Consider the following 21,370-nt stretch of genomic DNA (forward strand, 5'->3'; position numbering starts at 1 on the left):
TCATAGCATAAATACACGTCAAAAATGACTGTCATACTCCATCGGCAAGTCTATCGTGCTATCAAAAAGGAGTGCGTTATATGGCAGTAAAAATGTTTAATAGCCTCCCTATCGATATAAAAAATGAAACTCAAAACATAAGATTATTTAGGGCCAAATTAAAGAAGTACCTAATTTCTCACGCCTTCTATTCTGTAGGTGAATTCAAGACATTCAATAACACTTCATGAAATTGATGCTAAAACTTTGTGTTGTACTAGTAGACTATATTGTAAATCTCGTCTGTATATATTTGATCTAGACTGTGACTACAAATTAAGACTTTATAATAGTATTAAGTTTTTTGACTTGTTCCATATTCTAGCTGTAAGGAATATATGAATAACATGGAATGTCAATAAATACAATACAATACAATACTAAAAGTAAGTGAAATGAAATGGAATGGTTTTGAAATAATGTCGACATCGGTTTACAACAATTAAAACTTGTGATAAAATGTCTTGAGTCTGATCAGTGAACTATGTTACTAATCAGCGATCTATGCAATAGGAAGGGGGGGGGGGGAAGGAACTGGCCATCCTGCCTCATTATCTCTTGGTTTAGTTGCCTCCTGAGTGATGTCTTATTGGTGTCACTTGTCTTCGGACTGCTGACTAAACCCACCAGTTAAATATAATAATGCTGATTGTTCAGTGTTGCTAATATCCTGTATTAAAGGAAGTATATAGGTGTTATTGACCAGCTTTTAAGGTGGAATAAACTTGTTTTTATTTATGCAACAGACTTCGTAAAATAATTTATACGTTCGTCATTCTTCGTTCGTAAATCCCTACAAATACTGGTTGTTCATTTCAAAGTGTGCCGTGACGTCATTGTTGTGAGTCAGCGATTTGAAGCGAGTTTCAGCTTTTATGTCAGAGAAGTTGCCCATTATTTAAGGCGTTCAATCTGAACTTGAGAATGTGTACTGTATAACTGGAACGTCGTAGCAACAGATGGCGGTCTGTACTGTCTGTGTGCTACCATAACCTCTTTCGAACTGTGTTTTGCGCGGGCAAGTCGTACGCAGGATATTTGTTAGCATCGGTTGCGTACGGCAACATTCCACAATACAAATCAAATACCCCGTGTCCATGTTCACCGTAGAAGTTAATGTCAACAGATACATAAGTAATCGGCTTAACCCTCTCCCCATATCCCGACAGTAAGAAAAAAGCCACCTCAGTACATGTTTCCAAACAGTTCACATTCCTGCCACTACCGGCGTAACCATACGTATCGGTAAGTGCTTTTCAGAATGAACGCCGTACATGCTAGGCAACTTGTATGCAACGGCATACAGCGAGCCATGACACACTTTGAACTGAACACGCAGTATTGTGAGATTAGTTTATTTAAGCTTGGTTCAATCTGTCATCCAGGACGGTTGTAATCGGATGAGGAGGAGCAACAAAATGTACGCTTTCCACATTGATATTGATTGAAAAACGGAGTATTAACATTCCCTTTAGAAGTCAAATTATCCAGCAAATTTTATTTAATCCGATTTTACTGTTTTCCGAATTTAATAGATATAATAATAATAATAATAATAATAATAATAATAATAATAATAATAATAATAATAATAATTAATCTGTAGCCGAAATTTTTCTGGTAATTTTCGATTTTCCAAAAATAATTGGTCCTAACATATATAATTAACCACCCTGAAACCGAAAATCGCTTTTTTGAAATTTTTGTTTATATGTCTGTCTGTCTGTCTGTCTGTCTGTTTGTTACCTTTTCACGCGATAATGGCTGAACGGATTTCGATGAAAATCGGAATATAAATTAAGTTCGTCGTAACTTAGATTATAGGCTATATGGCATTCAAAATACATTATTTAAAAGGGGGGTTATAAGGGGGAATGTGCTTGTGAGTCGCATTTTCGCCGCGGCTGCTCTAGATTATATCAATGTCAATGTCGACATTTGTTTCTCGGAAAAAATCAATACTTTCGCGTCTGCGCACATCTCACAATTTACGAGGTATTGCACAAGGTCAGTTCCGCTTCTCAGTCAGATAAGAATAACATGAATACTTATGAATAATTTCAAGTTAGAAATATGGTCGAGCATAGAAAATCGTATGAAACTTGCCTATAATGGTAATTAAGACGCTCGTATGAAAATTATGAAACTCGCTTGCGCTCGTTTCATAAACATACTCGCGTCTTAGTTACTACCATTATAGGCCCGTTGCATAATGTACTATTATAATTTAATTGAAATGTTACATAATGTTTTAGCACAAAATAGTTACTTATAGCAACTGCCCCGAACAACAGTACAACGCAGTGTTCTGCCGCAGAGCGGGGGCGAGACGTACAGCTCGCCTCTCAGCGAGCCGCTGCGCGCCAGCGGGGAGCCCCTGCCCAGCGCTGGGACGCCGCTCAGCGCGCACCACGAGTTGCAGCTGCTGCGCGAGCAGTTGGAGCAGCAGGCCCAGCAAACGCAGGCGGCCGTGGCGCAGGTGCACCTGCTTCGCGACCAGCTGGCTGCCGAGACGGCGGCGCGGCTCGAAGCCCAGGTGAGGACTGTATGGCGTATGCATTACGATGACTTTATTGAAATGCAGAGCTCGGGTACCTGCAACGTTCCTAGGAAAAAGCATTGCTCAGTCTTTGCATGTCAATTGATGCCCACAGGAGCAAGCGCGCGCTTTAGAGACCAGGAGAGCCTGAGCGCTTTACAGCGGAAAGGAAAGAGACAAACGAAAGAGGTGGTATATGCCGCTTGGTCGAGCTATATTCAGGGATGGCCAGCACTGTTTCAATAGATAAGGTAATTCGGGGGAAGACGCCAGTTGGGGGAAGATGCAACTTTGTTTGCAGTTCTTTTATGTGTCAGCAGTGGTCAGCACGTACCTTCTAGTTTGAAGAGTGTTGACGGGGTGGACACGTAGCGTGTGCATTTGTCTTACTTTATCGCTTTTCATCGCCGTTATTTTGTATCATGTGAGCATATGGCCCGCTGAATACATACTTTATAATATTTCGTTGCTTATAGTTAAGGTTCATGGTCTGATATTTTATTCTAAATGGAATATCTGCTATATACGTGAGTTGTGCATTTTGTTACGCACACGAGGCATGCAGCTGCGGCAACAACCTTGCGGCAGTAGGCAAGTAAGTGTGAGTGGCGTCTTCCCCCTGTAACTGGGGCAAGACGCAGCATGGTTAAGAAATACATTATTTAACCCGTAAATTATGTTGTGGATAGGTTATTATTTGATAATATTTAGAATATATTATTTTACATATTCTCTGATGCTTTACAAAAGGTATCAAAAGTTAACAATGAAATTCACATTTCATTTCTATACAGACGATGACTCGAGACTACAAAAGAAAAACAGATCGGACGTCTTGGTCAGAATAAAATTTAATTCGAGCTGCTGAAGATGTAAAGCATGGATGGAAAAAATATGGGCTGTAGAGAGGATGTATGGCATTCCATACAGAACTCTGAGACGACTGATGGAATCTTCAAACCTTACTAAAGGTTCACCAGGGCCTTCCACTAGCGGAGCATGCGGCAATAGACATACATCAACAGTTGCTCATATCAGAACGGATAATGGAATTTCAACTCTGAAAACAAGTAGACATACATCAACAGTTGCTCATATCAGAACGGATAATGGAATTTCAACTCTGAAAACAAGTAGACCTACATCAACAGTTGCTCATATCAGAACGGATAATGGAATTTCAACTCTGAAAACAAGTAGACATACATCAACAGTTGCTCATATCAGAACGGATAATGGAATTTCAACTCTGAAAACAAGTAGACATACATCAACAGTTGCTCATATCAGAACGGATAATGGAATTTCAACTCTGAAAACAAGTAGACCTACATCAACAGTTGCTCATATCAGAACGGATAATGGAATTTCAACTCTGAAAACAAGTAGACCTACATCAACAGTTGCTCATATCAGAACGGATAATGGAATTTCAACTCTGAAAACAAGTAGACCTACATCAACAGTTGCTCATATCAGAACGGATAATGGAATTTCAACTCTGAAAACAAGTAGACATATATCAACAGTTGCTCATATCAGAACGGATAATGGAATTTCAACTCTGAAAACAAGTAGACATACATCAACAGTTGCTCATATCAGAACGGATAATGGAATTTCAACTCTGAAAACAAGTAGACCTACATCAACAGTTGCTCATATCAGAACGGATAATGGAATTTCAACTCTGAAAACAAGTAGACCTACATCAACAGTTGCTCATATCAGAACGGATAATGGAATTTCAACTCTGAAAACAAGTAGACATACATCAACAGTTGCTCATATCAGAACGGATAATGGAATTTCAACTCTGAAAACAAGTAGACATACATCAACAGTTGCTCATATCAGAACGGATAATGGAATTTCAACTCTGAAAACAAGTAGACCTACATCAACAGTTGCTCATATCAGAACGGATAATGGAATTTCAACTCTGAAAACAAGTAGACATACATCAACAGTTGCTCATATCAGAACGGATAATGGAATTTCAACTCTGAAAACAAGTAGACCTACATCAACAGTTGCTCATATCAGAACGGATAATGGAATTTCAACTCTGAAAACAAGTAGACCTACATCAACAGTTGCTCATATCAGAACGGATAATGGAATTTCAACTCTGAAAACAAGTAGACATACATCAACAGTTGCTCATATCAGAACGGATAATGGAATTTCAACTCTGAAAACAAGTAGACATACATCAACAGTTGCTCATATCAGAACGGATAATGGAATTTCAACTCTGAAAACAATCAGCCCTACTCCTGAAGTAAGAAAATCTAAACCCTCTGCACCTTAAAAACAAACAGCAGAGATCATAACTACAGCACAGAGAAGAGAAACTATGAGGGAAAAGGTCAGAAATAAAAAGAAACTTTCCCAACCAAGGAAGAAAAAGAGCTGTGGAAGTTCATCTTCTTCCTCTGGTATGATATTAGTCACGATGACAGTGACAATAGTTTTGATGAGGATGTTGATGATTTTTGTATTGTTTGTAATGGTCACTTTCACGTTAAGAAAGGTCCCAAGTGTGACTGGATTCAGTACATCGCATGCAAGAAATGGTGCACGAAGATTGCAGTGGTAATAATTTGCAGTGTATGAAATGTGGTACAGGCTCGTACTAACATTCAGAATTGTGTGCTAATTAATGAATTTTTGCAAAATAATCATGAAACAAATATATAATTAATTTCATAGATGTTTCTCCATAGTTGTAATAAAATATACACATAATATTAAAATGTTTATTTTATGTATGCCATTTACTGTGTTGTTGCATCTTACCTCATACCAAGTGGCATCTTCCCCGTATATTTGGGTGAAGATGCCACACCTGGCACGAGTTCCTTTAACATGAAAAGTTGTTAATAATACACGTACTTGGAAAGGAACGAATCATCACACAGAGCCAATTGTAATTGAAAAATACGATAAATTTGTTTGTATTGCCTTGTCACTTCAGGTTTGAGTTCTATAGCCAAGAAATGCCTTAGGTGTGGCGTCTTCCCCCGAATTATCTTACAGGGAAGAGAATTAATTAACTGTTAATTTTTAGATTTGCCTGAGAAGTATAAGTGCATTATAAGAAGTAAGTTTTAATTTTAATGCTCATTTTTCACAAGTTTGATTTTTTTATTCAAAAGAAATATTTTCTCAACTTTTCGTATAGAAAAGTGAAATTTTCAGGTATAGGCCTATTTATTTAGTAGCCTTACAGAATGTTTTCGAAAATCTAATGTACCGTATATACGTATTACTGAAGATAGTGTATTGAAAATTTTGAAAATATTCGCATGGAAATTGTTTGTAAGGAAATTAAATAATAAAGCAACTACTGTTACATCATAAGCAAAAGATACGTGCCCATGTGTTGTAAAAATGTCAGCTCTATAGTTTCAGCACATTTCGAGAAAGTAATTTAATATTCTGATGATAGGAAGTTGCTCACAAATATCACCTTAAAAGCATAATGCGATAAGAGTTTTGTTATGTAATATTAGTTACACTTAAAACATATACAGTACCTAGGTAACTTTGCTTTGTACTGTAATATTGTTTTGATTAGTTTATTGATTACTTTTGTAAGGCTAAAGATACCATCGATATAAATTCCAACTTATCATGTCATACTCAATCTCTTTCTTTGGAATATCACTTTCTTTATGAATGATGTGTTTCATCCACTTAATACAGCATAATATTATACTACTATGGAATTTAAGTGAATATTCCTTCTTAACTCTGTATTATGTTATTAAGATTTAAAACACAAGTGCAATATTAAGAAATCAGTGTTAGTACTTTTGTTTTACAGAATATATAGATAATATCAAACAGAAAGAAACCATATAAAAATGACGACATAAAATTTCACGTTCCGTTTGAAGTTTGTGCACCACTGTTTTCTTAATCCAACAGGTTGCTTATTCATATACACAACCCTTCCTCTTTCCATACTTAGCGCTTGATACCCGCGTACGACGTCAAGGTCAGAAAAATGCGCTTGATTTGACATCACTGGCGTAGAGCAACACTTTGGTACACTCGCGTTGAAAGATACCTAATCGATAGTGATTGATAATTTGTTCAGTCTGTGGCATCATTAGCTATTACTTACACGAATAGATGGTGTAGATAACAATCAGTGTTGCCAATAGTATGTTAAAAATAAATATGGTGTGGTAAAACAAAATTGAAAAATCGCCTTTGCTAACGCTTGACTGTAGTTTTTACCTTAGGACTGCAAGGCAATGGCGCCCTCACGTGATTTCACTAATATAACTAGAATGAATAATGACAGATAGAATAATGAAGATGCGTATTGCATTGCTTCAAGAAACAGCCTCTACTCTTTCTAACCCCTCCCAACTCGTGTCAGCAGTTACACAGAACTGATCAACGGGCCTTGACAGAGCTGAGTGGTCGGCCTATATACGAACCAGTTGAATATTGAAGAGGCTGCATTGGATCGAGGCAACGAGAAAGACGGACTACGACGCCACGTTACATTCCTAATCATAACATTGAACAAGTTTATATTATACAGGGACATCATTTTATTTTTACTAACATTTTTAATATTAACCTGGCTCTACCTTTGGATCAACACCGTTCCACGACTGGAGTTCGATGATACTGGCGTAATATACAAACAAATCACTTTACTAGGTATAGGAGGGAAGAAAAGTAGTTCATCCATTTACGTAAACTAGGAAATATCGCGATTTTGAGTTTGATCATTTTCATTAGGTTTTTGTTCAATCAAAATACAGTACAGTATTAACAATGAGTGTTTTTACTCACGAACTGAGCTATTTATTCGGACGTATTCATTATGCAGTGTAGGCCTATATTATACCGTCTACAGCACATTAGCGTACGATATAGAGAATGAAGTTAAATTGAAAAATAATCATAACATGGATATTTAAACACATTTTTTAAAATGGTGGCCGTTCATTTCGATACAGGCTTCAGTTCTAATGCGCATATTATCGCACTATAGACTATTGTACGTAATTCCAATTATCAGTTTTGTCCTTCGTACTAGTAACTCACATTGAAATAATTTGTACCTACTATATGAAAGATAACCTTACGTACTGTAAATTCAATCTTCACTTCTGCCCGATCCGAAAAGATAAAATTACTCAGATATACTATCTATTGTCAGTGCAAGTGGTTATGTCGTAGGATCGTAGAAAGGGAGGAAATCACGTGACAATTAATTAACGAGGCCCTTTTATTTAAGTTATTTTAAACAGTTGTATAATATTACGTAGGCGTCCAATTCCTAACAGAAATTAATGTTCTCAGAAAAGAGCTAAGACAGCCCAGTCACTAGCTGGCGAATAAAAGCTGGTGGGGGAAACCGGGATACGACGTAGGCAAATGGACGACAGTACCTGTGCGAAAATGATTCAATATTGAAAGCTCTTTCGTCACTGGAAAACGCGAACATATTTTTGGAACGTACTGTTTACTATGACCGTAAGGCTACTATGAATGTATATGCGGTCTTGGATCTGTGTGGAAGACGGGTGAACTTCATTAGTAGAAGGGGTGGGAGTGAAGTACATTAAAAAACTCAGTTACAATAAAAATTGAAGTAAAAATAAAATGATGTCCCTGTATAAATCCACGTTTAACATGAGTTCAATACAGCAATTCCTCTAGTTTTGCAGAACTTTGAACTTGTATTTATATTAGGCGATTGTCAAGATGGCCATGACTCGGAATCTCGCCTCAGCCCCTCGCCCTTGTTAGCCGCGGTGAAAACCCACCAGCAACTGATTGAGAAGTGACACAATCACAGCACGCCAAGTCGTGTCTCCCATACATTCTTATGAAGTGTCAAAGAAATGCAAACGAACTGTTAGAAAAGTGTTTTTTTTTTCTTTTGTACAAAACTCACACTTTTGTTTTCTGCTTTCTTGAAACACTAAGATAGAGGAATTTCTCAAACGAACCACATGTGTACAGAATTGCACATCGAGTTGAAAAATTCGTAAAAAAAATATTTTGTAGTCTAGAAAGATGTACAGTCTTATAAAGTGTCTGTGCGACAAAACTTTCTTCTGAGGCTGTACGTGTATGTATGTATGTATGTATGTATGTATGTATGTATGTATGTATGTATGTATGTATTCACACTGCAAATGGGTGTATACCCGGTGGCAGTGGTAACTAATTACACTCAATAATGACAATTAATAATAAACACAACTAATAAAAAACAATAATTAATAATAATAATAATAATAATAATAATAATAATAATAATAATAATAATAATAATAATAATATCAAGGAGCATCCTAAATCAAATGAAGCATGGTCACTTAAAATAACATTTAAAGGAAATCTAATTTGTATCTTAAACCTAAGTTCGAACTAAGACCCACGAGTGTGACAGGTTCATACCTGCACAAGTACCTTTCGGCACTACACTTATTTCGCTGTCAACTCACTCACTGCACTGATTCTACCTGATTTCACTATCACTTCTAACCATTTCACTGTTCAAATACTTTGCACAGCCACTTCACTGACACCAACACACTTCACTTACACAATAGACTTCACTGATAGAACACTTCAAATAACAAGATATCAATTACACCCTTTAAGTAGTGTGTATAATATACTACCGTCTATTAGTAAAGTCCTTAAGCCTACTTTTAAATACATTTTTGGTTGTTGGTAAAGCCTTTAGTAAGTCTGCAGGTAAAGCATTCCAGTCCCTGATAGTACGATTGAGAAAAGAAAACTTTCCAGTGTCCGTCCTCTGTCTTCTTTCCCTCAATTTATATGAGTGGTCGTTCCTTGAAGAGTAATTTGGCGGCTGCAACCTATTTTTTATTTCTCTCCAGGCAGGCTCACCTCTGTATGTTTTGAACATTGCGCATAATCGAATTCGCGTTCTCCTGTCCGTGAGTGTGTCCCATTTTAATGGTGAATTATTACGACAACACTTGAGAGCCCGTTTTTGAATCTTTTCCAGTGTCTTAATATGTTCTAGTCTATAAGGATCCCAACATGCAGCACCATATTCCATTACTGGACGAAATAGTGATTTATATGCAATCTCTTTGGATTTATCATAGCCTTTTCTTAGTACACTCACAGTCTACTATATACAGTCGCGAAGCTCAATATGTAGTAAGAATGCAAACATGGATAGTTGCCCACCACTAGGATCGCTACTATCGCCTCATCATCGCAGATCTCTCTCCTAGCAGCCGACAAAATATGTTACACTTTCGTTGTGTTCTTTTGGAAAAATTAACACCTTCCTTCCATTATTGAAATATTAAATGCATAAAGTTAATTTATTATTTTAATGAAGTATATTAAATTCCACCATAAACTCGAAGATACCTGCAAGAAATAGGTTAATATTATTTTTGTTTGTGCAAAACGAACTGAAATTTACTATAATCGCCTCACTCATTCAAGATTATAGCGATAATTAACTATGAAACCAATAAATATTAATTTGCATTTCCCTTTACAACAATAATAATGGAAATATGAATTAATGGAGTAACTTACGTGTACCGGTACTTGTAGTGTAGGCTTACGTAGTTAACAAAGTGGGATGAGGTTAAGCAATAATAATCACACCAGAATTGGAAATAAAACGTGATCAATAAATTTTATTGTAACAGACTTTTTCTACGTCTCTAATAAGGTAACAAATAAAAATAACAAAATTAACAGCTATAATTAAAAACATATCCTTTGAAAAAAAGAAAGTAATCCTAAGCAATAATAATCCCACCAGAATTGAAAATAAAACGTGATCAATAAATCTCATTAAAACAAACTTAATTTTTCTACGTCTCTAGTAAAATATTATTATTCCAATTATTGTATTTTAGCCATTAACATTTTCATTACAACCAATAACGAACATTTCACAAGCATCAATGTGAAATACGCAACGAGCTAGCACTCGATGGAAATACGATTCAGTCCAAAGTCGACCGTGGACAGTCTATTGTTTCTAGTTGCTAACCGCTTGGAGCGCTTTATCACGAGATTTGCAAAAAATCACCTCAAGCTTCGCGACTGTATATAGTAGACTGTGGTACCCTCATCACAAAGTGTAACGCCCTCCATGCCTTTCCCGCTGTGTCAGTAACGTGTTCCCCCCAGCCGAGATCGCTGCTAAATGTTATTCCTAGTGTAGTAGGCCTGTATTTAAAATTGACGTATAAGATGGAGGAAGGAGTGGCACATGACCTGCAGGCCTGTTTAGTATCATTCCTGTACTGTTACACGCGAATGACTTGCTTGTGAAGCAGCCAACCCTGTGCTGTATGTTGAACGCTCTGATTCGCAGGCGCGGACCCATCAACTGTTGGTGCACAATAAGGAGCTCCTTGACCACATTGCCGCACTGGTTGCGCACCTACAGGAGCAGGAACGCCTCCAGCATCAGGTCGGCAACAGCCAGCAACAGCAGCAGCAACAACAGCAGCAACAGCAACAGCAGCACGTGACCATGGTGCCCCAGGTAGGGCGGCAGCCCGCAGCACGCTTGCATGTTTGCATGATGCTAACCAGCTTGCCGCTTGCCTTTGATCGCAGCTCAAACATAATCCAATTAGCTGGTAATGAACAAGGTCAGATGTTATCTAGTCCGACACGCATTCGACGGCGGATTAACTGGGGATACGCAGATCGACACCGACGAGAACCAGAAAGGAGCAAAGATGTACATAACGCGACTGCCTCTATTTCGCTCTTTTAAGCCCGTAACACACTTGAAGAGTTTTCGCCAGCGAGAAATGTGTTGCGAGAAAATTAAAGAATTGATAACGTGGATTCAAATGGACGTCCACACACTGGAAGAGATTCTCGTTCGAGGCAAAAACCTCGCGCGAGTTTCTCGCTGGAATCTGTAGCTCAGCGAACTTTCTTGACACATTTATCAAAGATGTTTGACATTTATACTCTTTATGACGATTGAATGTAGAAAATGATATCACAGTTGGCGATGAATTGTTTTGTTTTTATTTGAAAATGAGGAAAGATGGCTGATAATTGCAGTCAGAAACTTATCGAACTTGTACGATGTCACCCGTAGGCCTGTTTATATGATACACGGGATGAAAACTATAAAAACACGAAACTTAAAGAAGAAACCTGGAGACAAATATCAGATTATCTGAAAATAAATAGGGCTATATTTTATTTTGATGAGATTTAATATTATTAATTAAACATTTGAAATAATGTAGGTATATGTCTTAACAGTTTACGTAATTTGAATCAGAATATAGCAAAGAATTCTCTATCATATCATGAATGGCAAAAAAAAACTGAGGTCCATTCAACCTGAAATAACGCCTAAACGTATCATCATTCAAATCGAAACCAGTGTCCAAAACTAGCCCTTATTTTCGTAAGATACAATGTGATTTTCAGATATTTCTGGCTTTAATTTTAGGCCTACTTTTCATTTTCATTAACAAAATATGTTCATGTAACTCCATTTCCTCATCATCTGAATACTCAGATTCAACATAGCGTTCGTACGTAATTTGTAAAGTACGACAATATACTTACAGGTTATATATTTAAGTACGACAATATACGTAAATACATAACCTATAATACTGGGTGTTCAGTTCAAAATGTGTAATGGCTCGCTGTATGTCGTCATGAGGCTAGCCGATGAGCCTAGAGAATTCAATCTTCCTACACTTCCGCAGAGGCGTATTACCTAAATGCGATAGAAGTTGCCTTGCAAGCACGGCGTTCATTCTGAAGATTACTTACCGATACGTAGGGTAACGCCAGTAGTGGCAAGAATGTGAACTATTTGGAAACACGTACTGAAGTGAGTTTTTTTCTTACTGTCGGGATATGGGGAGAGGGTTAAGACGATTACTTACGTATTTGTTAACTTGGACGGTCAACATGGACACGGAGCATTTTGATTTGTGTTGTGGAATGTTACCGTACGCAATCGATGATAACAAATACCCTGCGTACGACTTGCCCGCGCAAAACACAGTTCGAAAGAGGTTATGGTAGCACACAGACTTTACAGACCGCCATCTGTTTCTACGACATTCAAGTTATACCGTACACGTTCTCAAGTTCAGATTGAACGCCTTGATTAATAGGCAACTTCTCTGACATAAAAGCTGAAACTCGCTTCAAATCGCTGACTCACAACAGTGACGTCATGACACACTTTGAAATGAACACCCAGTATTTCCCCCAATGAGTGATTACTATAATCAGATAAATGATTTCTGCATGAAGGCAGTGCATAGATGATCATAGCGAGGTGTGATCTGTGATAGCGAGAACTCGCCAAGTGTGTCTAGGAAGGCTCTTCGCCTCTTTCTCGCTGGCGAAAACTCTTCAAGTGTGTTACGGACCTTAGCCTTTGAAAAGTATCTTCTAGCATTTCATTGGCAGTGACAAGTTAGGTCTGAACCATGTTTTTCATGAGGATCGGTCACAGGACAACAACTCCCATCCCTTTGCGAGCGGAAGTTTGAAACGTGTACCGTGAGCGTTCCTATAACGGCCAGTTAAACAGGCTTAGGCGCGCCAGTGAGCAGGATTTAATTTCTTATTTTTTTTTATTTTAGTAGGTTACGACGCTGTATCAACATCTGGGTTATTTAGCGTCTGAATGAGATGAAGGTGATAATGCCGGTGAAATGAGTCCGGGGTCCAACACCGAAAGTTACCCAGCATTTGCTCATATTGGGTTGAGAGAAAACCCCGGAAAAAACCTCAACCAGGTAACTTGTCCCGACCGGGAATCGAACCCGGGCCACCTGGCTTCGCGGCCAGACGTTACTCCACAGGTGTGGACCGGTTTAATTTCTTTCTGTCTTTTCACGAAAAGGCAACTCTGATCCATTTTCGTAACGTGCTACAACATTAGAAGAAAAAGTCCAGTCTGAACTCCCTTCTTCTGAAAACGGCCATTTAAGAGCCACAAACAGCTTGGAAATATTCCATTTTTTTACTCTTATTATGAGGTTTGGAAACATGGATATAACACACTGTATTTCTTCTACTTAAAATAAAAATTTCTGTAATATTAAAATAATTTATTTATACATTCTTTTTAGTCGACCTGGTTGGTGAGTTGGTATAGCGCTGGCCCTCTATGCCCAAGGTTGCGGGTTCGATGCCGGGTCAGATCGATGGCATTTAAGTGTGCTTAAATGCGACAGGCTCATGTCAGTAGATTTACTGGCATGTAAAAGAACTCCTGCGGGACCAACTTCCGGCACATCCGGACCTCCGCAGTTGCGAGCGTTGTTAAATAAAACGTAACATTAACATTATATTCTTTTTAATTCAAAAATGAAGACTGTTTTACTTGCAGGGATTCCAGGTTTTTCCTGATAACTGAGGTTTTTTAACATTTTTATGTTCCCTGTTTCTTACTTTATTGCTGGATGTGATATTTGCAATATCATACTCTTTCAGCTCCATTCCTTAATAAATAATGTTTTAATTTTATGTTAAAAACAATGCATCGAATTGTGACGGTGTCGTGTATAGTTCCTGGGGTAGCTCAGTCGGTAGAGCGTTCGCGCGCTAAGCGAAGGGTCCCGGTATCGATACCCGGCCCCGGAACAATTTTTCCTTGAAATTATTCAAACCTGCTTTACAGGGAGCTACTACCTGAAAGCTAGATTTGCGTAATGCATCGAATTTTTAGAATTGTTTCAGTTTTCATATTTTTATCAGAAGTAGTCGGGTATTCAAGAGACTGAAGTGATTCTGCAACATGCACAAAGACACGGGTGTTTGTTAGATAATCAGGGAAATGAAATAGCAGTAACTTCCCCTGTGAGGTGAACCGAGGTTGCAGCTTCTTGACTTTTAAATCATTACTCGAAAACTATTACAGTTATTGATGCATTTTTTTTTCTGAAAAGTAATAAAAAATAATTTGTGAATAAAAGAGAAAATATTTTGAAGAATTGATTTTGTAAATATCTAGATCGAAACCTACGCTTTTAAGTGTATTGGCCTGAACGTGTAAGGTTCGTCGTCTTTCTTTTTTCCTCTTTGTCTGAATAAAAACGTTCTGTTCATTGGGACAAGAACCCAGCCTTAACCTCTCCCTCTGCAACTAGGATCATTAACTACACTTAAGCGACCAGGATATCATCACAGTCTAGTATATACAGTCACGAAGCTTAATACTTACTAAATATGCAAACATAGACCGTTGAAATATGCATCTTTAGATAGTTGCTAACCACCAGGATCGCTACTATCGCCTCATCACAGACTCTTTCCCTAGGAGACGATAAAATGTATTGTACTTTCGATATCGTGTTGTTTTGAAAAATTAACACCGTCCTTCCACTATTGAAATATGGAATACATAAGGTTTATTATTTTCATAAAATATATATTGTATTCTATAAACTCACCTTCCTGGATCTTTCGGAAGAAGGATGATTCTGACCTCTTTTTCTTACAATTTATAGTACTACAAACGTCTTCTTGTCCCATATTATTATTCAAATTATTGTATTTTAGCCATTTACAGTTATTACAACCGATAACGAACATTTCACAGTTTACACAACTTTTCACAACAATGCGAAATACGGCACAGTCAATGCCTTTTCGATCTAGACCAGGCCGTAATGTTTGTTCGGGTTTTCTATTTCAGTGTATGGAGCTCAGTGAAATATTATATTATAACTTTATTGCGTAACATTGCTAAGCTTTATTTAGTGTAATGTGTCCATAAGTTCCGTTTACTTCTTGTTGCATAATATGTTGCAGAAATAATTACAAAACTGTGTCATTTCAATGTGAAGAGAATTTTACATGTTAACATAATCTGTTCGCGTTAACATTTCAAGTTTAGAATGGAAGCTATTTTGAGGTTTAATAAAAAAGAATTTATATTGTGATTTCAATTTAGCACATCTACCTTCCTTAATTTTAGACAAAACATTTACCATACCACTCCTATGAAATTAGTGTACGTACATTTGTGTTACTTCGTCTCTTGAGTAGTAGATAAATACAATAATTCAGTACTCAATTGTAGTATTAAAATACAGACAAATTGAATGTCCGGGGTATCATACATGACATTATGCTTAATTATAATGTATGATTGCGAATGTAGGAATATAAGTTAAATATAGTAAACATAACCTATAATTTCGTATGAATGGCAGAGCATTGGAGATCACTAAATTTAGACAGAAAGAGGCAACTGATACAGTAAACATAGCCTATAATTTCAGCATATCTAAATATCCGTGCAGTGCAATTGAAAATTATTGAATCGTGCATAAATGAATGTACAAGAATTTCGCAATATTTAATCGAAATAAAGGCAGGTATTACGCATACGAACAACGTAATTTTCACACCATAAATAATATTACATCTTAGCTCGCAAGTGAATTATGTCTGAAGTGTCTCATAATCATTGTTTTAAATTTTATTAATGCAATTACACTACATTTTAGAGAAACATATGTTACTGTTTATGCATTCCAACTAATTTATATGGTCGAAACGCCGCCCTTCGTGATCGGGTTAAGCGAGTCGCATGGTTTGCCTTACGGCCTGTATTAGATCACGATGGCTGTGGCACAGTCTATTGTTCCTAGTACTCTCAGCGCTCCAAGCGGCTCCAAGCGAGATTTGCAAAAAATCATCCCAAGCTTCGTGACTGTATATAGTATACTGTGATATCATTTTGTACCTGAATGCCCATAAAATACGTTATGGTACGCAACATTCGAAAGATGTGCGAATATATCTGTGCCACATTCATCTCCAGTCAAATGATTAGAGTGAACTTCGCTAGGTGTGGCAATGATGGGCACCTCAGACGATCTATATCTGTCAAAATAATAGATTGACGTATTGTCAGTACCGTAAAATGGGGTGAATAGGATCAATGGCGGGATCACAGTCATTGGTTACTATTATTGTTCTAGTAAGCAATGACTGTCTTCCCGCTCAATTGCAGTTTATAACAAACTTTATAACCAAGAATAAAGTTTTGATCCTATTCACCCCATTTTACGGTACTGGAAATATTTATAAAATGATTTGATGAAAACTAAAATATTTGTAATATTGACAGTAAATAATACAGTCATCGTCTGAAGGTCACTATTACCTGTGCACCATGACCTGTGAGAGCTCCACATGTCAACAGTGACTCGACAATGAATTCCGATAAGTCTAGTCTTGTTAAGTTCACAGAGAGCTTCGTGTGTAACTGAGCCTGCCTCGAAACACGTGCTATCCATTCCAAAATAATTTTGAGTAGGCACACGAACTTTATTTAACAAATGTACGTGGGAAAATGCCAGATCTTAGCCCACACTGTTTTTCTTTGGTAATTTTGTATCGCCAATGCTAATATCATGCTATGCAAGCTTCTTTTTGCTCTGACATTATTGAATTCCAGCCAGAAACAGAATGTATTGTCAATAAATATTGATCGTTTGAGGCCATTGCATTTTATCATTATTTGACTGCATTGTCAATCTTATATACAGATTTTTTTTTTATTTTAGTAGGTTATTTTACGACGCTTTATCAACATCTTAGGTTATTTAACGTCTGAATGAGGTGAAGATGATAATGCCGGTGAAATGAGTCCGGGGTCCAACACCGAAAGTTACCCAGCATTTGCTCATATTGAGTTGAGGGAAAACCCCGCAAAAAACCTCAACCAGGTAAATTGCCCCGACCGGGAATCGAACCCGGGCCACCTAGTTTCACTGCCAGACGCGCTGACCGTTACTCCACAGGTGTGGACTATATACTGATAGTCTGAGGGATGCATAAAAGAAGCATTATTCAGTTCAACGTGCCAATTATAGGGAAGAAACGCAAGTTACACGAGGAAACTCGCCCCAACAGAACTTTTCGAGAATTGAACCGGATTTTTAGCAGTCCGCCACCACTTACTGGTAATTGTCAGGTGCTATCCTGTTCTGTTCGTATATTTTGATGGGAACTCCAGTCTTCTTTTGCGATTTACATTCATGGGAAGGAAAGAAGTTTAACAGGTACTGAAGGACAATCAGATACATTCTACTAGCTCGTAAATCGTAATTGTCCATTTCAGTGCTTTTATTCATTAATTTATTTATCTATTATTTATTAATTTCATTATTTATTATAACTCTTCTTTTGTTTTCAAAGAACTCTTTGATATAGCCTACCGACGCCTCAAATTTGCTGTGGCGACCCCTACTAAAAATTCAAGAGCATGCAGTGTTGAACACTCTGTCAAGAGAAGGTTCAGAAGACACGGCTTCGAAGTCTCCAAATGCATATTAACTAAAGAGAGAAGAGCGTTTACTTCTGTAAATCTATGTAAGCACTTCGTTACGAAATGCCACGTATAAAGATGTGAGATAAGTACTGTGAATTCGCAAGCGAGAAGTAAAGAATTAGGTTTGGAAACGAATTGCAAGAAGCCAAAATAGCCTGTGCCTTACTACCTCATTAGCCTGTATGCTTGTTATGCTTCTTTTACTACGCCAGCCTGCTGGTCTGCAGACTTTGTTCGGCTTAGATAATAATTAATTCTGCATCTCTTAATGCGACTCTAAGTACCGTACTGACATCTAACACCACTGTGTAAGCAGAGTGCTTAAGTAAAAGTAATTTATGGACTATTCTTCTCAAATACAAAGCTAGTCGTTATAATTGGCCGAGAAAAATAGTCATTGGAAGAAGCAATCCGTGGAACTAGCTTCGATTCCTTACCCAGTCTTAATCTACTGTAACTCTATGCAAACCAGAAGAAATATCGTTGTCGTTATTGTTTTATTGTTTTTGGTATATCACTTTTTCAACAATTGAAACTTAAAATTATCCTATAAATTATCACCACTCCACATGCCTTGGCAGCGATTTTCCACCAAGGTCTTGATGTCGAAACACTCGTCTGAAGCAAATGCTAGTGACATGCATTCTGTTTTTAACTATCAACATGCATTTCATAGTTGCTTATTACATGGATCATTACAACATTTAATTAAGATCAAATACTTATTTATTCACAATTGACATACTTATATTCCTTAAAGTAACCTCCTCCAGTATCACTACACGTCGCCACAGCTCTGGAAGGGACGGATGTCATCCACAGCGTCACTTTGCTCTAAGCTTCTAATCCACTGCTCTACGGCTGTTACAATGGCATGTCTGTTTATATAGCGTATCCCTCTTAGTGATTCTTTCATCTTAGACAAAAGGTCGTAGTAGCAGGGACTCGTATCCGTAGAATACGAGGGATGCTGTAGAATTTCCCAGTTCCGCCTGTTAAGTAAATCAACCATTAGGACTGTCACGTGACGAGCACCACCGTGAAGCACAGTGGGGAGGTATTCAAGAGATTTCGTGGCTTCCGGCTCATTGCCGGGTCGTAAATGTTATTCCAAATAGTGGCTGTAATATGCAGAATCCACGAGCATTCCAACTGGAACAGAATGAATGATAAAAGGCCCATTCACAATGAAAATTAAACATAATCGTAACATAAACACAGAAGTTTGCGGCCAGGTTACCAAATGGGATCATTCACAATGATTCACATAAACACTGACATTAACATTGCCGTTAGACGTTAACATGAAAGTTCCCAACTTCCATGCTTATGCTTACGTGATTTGCAAACAGAACACAATCGTGGAGCGCTAAAGTATACGACATAATATCACAGTCTACTATATACAGTCGCGAAGCTCAATATGTAGTAAAAATGCAAACATGGGTAGTTGCCCACCACTAGGATCGCTACTATCGCCTCATCATCGCAGATCTCTCTCCTAGTAGACGACAAAATATGTTACACTTTCGTTGTGTTCTTTTGGAAAAATTAACACTTTCCTTCCATTATTAAATGCCACCATAAACTCGAAGATACCTGCAAGAAATAGGTTTTTTTTTTTTTTGTGCAAAACGAACTGAAATTTACTATAATCGCTTCACTCATTCAAGATTATAGCGATAATTAACTATGAAACCAATAAATATTAATTTACATTTTCCTTTACAACAATAATAATGGAAATATGAATTAATGGAGTAACTTACGTGTACCGGTACTTGTAGTGTAGGCTTACGTAGTTAACAAAGTGGGATGAGGTTAAGCAATAATAATCACACCAGAATTGGAAATAAAACGTGATCAATAAATTTTATTGTAACAGACTTTTTCTACGTCTCTAGTAAAGTAACAAATAAAAATAACGACAAAATTAACAGCTATAATTAAAAACATATCCTTTGAAAAAAAGAAAGTAATCCTAAGCAATAATAATCCCACCAGAATTGAAAATAAAACGTGATTAATAAATTTCTTTAAAACAAACTTAAATTTTCTACGTCTCTAGTAAAATATTATTATTCCAATTATTGTATTTTAGCCATTAACATTTTCATTACAACCAATAACGAACATTTCACAAGCATCAATGTGAAATACGCAACGAGCTAGCACTTGATGGATATACGACACAGTCAAAAGTCGATCGTGGACAGTCTATTGTTTCTAGTTGCTAACCGCTTGGAGCGCTTTATCACGAGATTTGCAAAAAATCACCTCAAGCTTCGCGACTGTATATAGTAGACTGTGATAATATGAGGAAATGACGTCGATGTTATGTTTCCAAGGTTACCAAGTATGTTTGCTGTTATGTTTATGTTCCCATCGTGAATGTTCTTGATTTTACCGTAACGTTTACATTTTTAAGTTAATGCTTACGTTATGTTTAATTTTCATTGTGAATGAGCCTTAATACGCCTTCATAATCATAAACAACTTTCAGTGGGTTCTGCTCGTCTATATTATTTGTCACCAGGACGTTACAGATAAGTCTTATTATTGCAATACAGAATAAATGAGGTCATTGTCTTATATCACATCCCGGGCACCACTGCATCTCATACTACATTAGAGAAGCTGAAGCTAGCAGTGTTGCCACTATTTTTCTAATGACTCGTGTATTGACGATGTGTGCATATTCACCATTGTTGTTGAGAATAAGCACTACTACGTTATTTTTCTCACCGCTGTCAGTCTCTAGTGATGGGCGAAGTTGTTCTTTTCCCGGAACAGTTCCGACGGTTCCGGTTCCGAAAAAATACTATGTTCCAAATAACAGTTCCGAAATAACAGTCACCAGTGGTGATGAGTCGGAGTCGTTGAGTCGTTCAAACGAACGGTACAGTACCCTCCCTCTTCACCATGCAGCTCACACTGGAGCACTCATAGGCATGACATAGTACACATTCTTATCTATAGATGGCACTGCAATGCACATTCGAATCGATTTTGGAAAATTGCTGTGCATGCGGACAGAACTCAAAAGCTTAATGTTAGTAATTACACAGCTGTTGACTACAAGGACAGAATACAACACTTTGTTTTCGTACATAAAGTTATAAAGACATGGTAGCCAACTAAAAAAAAATAACATAACATTTAAAACATATGGTATGTAATTTCTGTTCTCTCTATTACATAATAAAAAAAAAACAAATCATTAATTTTTATTTTTACTTTTCTTAATGCGCAGTTATAATAATAATAATAATAATAATAATAATAATAATAATAATAATAATAATAAATATTACAATTTCATAAATAAAAAAGATATATATTGGCAGTACTGAAACCTGGAAACCCCGCAGTGGGTTAGTAAAATGTTGGAATCGCTTCTTTACCAAAGTGTAATTTAAACTTCGCATTAAACCTCGCTCTCCAAATCA

At 37.1% G+C, this 21,370-nt stretch overlaps 1 protein-coding gene and 1 long non-coding RNA gene across 2 annotated transcripts in view; one reads left to right on the plus strand and one right to left on the minus strand.

Moving 5' to 3' along the window:
• Window positions 1-21,370, minus strand: part of LOC138704432 (uncharacterized) — a 534,140-nt gene that overhangs the window by 502,167 nt on the left and 10,603 nt on the right. The window lies entirely within an intron of this gene.
• The window catches only part of Tmc (Transmembrane channel-like), a 142,551-nt gene continuing 132,179 nt past the window's right edge, over window positions 10,999-21,370 (plus strand). Inside the window, exon 1 of the mRNA XM_069832300.1 lies at window positions 10,999-11,117. The gene's annotated coding sequence lies outside the window, so the exon portion shown is untranslated. The remainder of the gene's footprint in view (window positions 11,118-21,370) is intronic.

The sequence above is a fragment of the Periplaneta americana genome, chromosome 8, assembly GCF_040183065.1.
Source record: "Periplaneta americana isolate PAMFEO1 chromosome 8, P.americana_PAMFEO1_priV1, whole genome shotgun sequence".
In the NCBI taxonomy this organism is placed as follows: domain Eukaryota; kingdom Metazoa; phylum Arthropoda; class Insecta; order Blattodea; family Blattidae; genus Periplaneta; species Periplaneta americana.